Source organism: Lipotes vexillifer, unplaced genomic scaffold, assembly GCF_000442215.2.
Source record: "Lipotes vexillifer unplaced genomic scaffold, Lipotes_vexillifer_v1.1 scaffold496, whole genome shotgun sequence".
Classification (NCBI taxonomy): Eukaryota; Metazoa; Chordata; class Mammalia; order Artiodactyla; family Lipotidae; genus Lipotes; species Lipotes vexillifer.
Window position 1 is genome coordinate 2,305,075 of NW_006786690.1, and position 1,178 is coordinate 2,306,252.

The window sequence follows — 1,178 nt, forward strand, 5'->3', positions numbered from 1 at the left end:
GAAGTGGCCAGGAAGTGTCCAGCAAGGCACAGCCTGAGCCTGCAGCTTCCCAGAGGGTGGACCCAACGCCTCAGGCAGCATCAGCCGGGCAGACACTCCCGGGTCCCGGCCTCATCCGGCCTGCGGCAGTTCCTCCCCTTCCCCCACTCCTGCCTGGCACTTACGTCCAGCCCCGCGCGTGCAGTCGGTCCAGAGCCCGGTGTCGCGCCGCGCCGGGCAGCCTCACTTTCCCAGTTCCAGCCAAGAAAACAAAACAGCCACAGGCCGCCGGGTACCCGGATTGAGCAGCACCGCCCCAGGAACTCGGTTGCGCATGCGGAGAAGGGGCGGAGGGAGCGGCGCGGGGAGAGAGTAGGACTCACCGAGGGAGGGCCAGAGAGAGCCACGCCCACCGCGCCGACGTCTCTGCGCATGCTCCGGGCGCCAGCTGTGGGGACTTTCCGCAGCGCTCAGTTCACATGTGTAAGTCGGAAGTGATACTTGGGTCCGACGTTCCAGGTTAGGTGTGGGAAGTTGCTTTCTCCTAAGCTTTCGAAAGAAGGCGTTTGTTGGGGCTCTGTATCCGTCTTCAGTGAGGTGGTAAAGTTTCTATTGCTGGGGTCGCTCACACAGTTATCTCAGGCATGGGTCCCGTGTGGTGCAAAAGGTAGGTCCGGGTTCGCGGGCTCACAGCACTAATCGGGGTTTTAAAGTCCCGTTTATTTTCTCAGAGCCTGACCCCGTCCTCGCCGTAGCTTCGCCTCCGTGCGTGGCGGTGTCATTCCCAGGAGGCGGGGACCTCCCTGTTCTGGAAGCGGGCTACTTGGGCTACCCAGAGGGTCCCGGCGCGGTGACCCTTTTCTGAGACTTGACTTTTTTTTTCCGTTTGCATTAAGGTAGGGTTTCTCAGCCTAGGCACTACTGACATTTTGGGCCAGATAATTCTGTTTTTTTTTGGGGGGGGGAGCAGTCCTGTGCGGTGTAGGGTGTTTATCTGCATCCCCTTCTTTCCCCCAGTTGTGACAACCAAAAATGTCTCCAGATTACCAGACATCCCATCCCGGGGAAAATCGTCGGGAGATAGGATTAGGTTTAGGAGATACTCTGGGTTTTGGGGAAGTGACCCTTTTCAGAGCCTGCATCAACGATGTCTTAGCTACGTGAACGAACTTGTGGCCGGGCTCGCCCGCTCCTCCCGA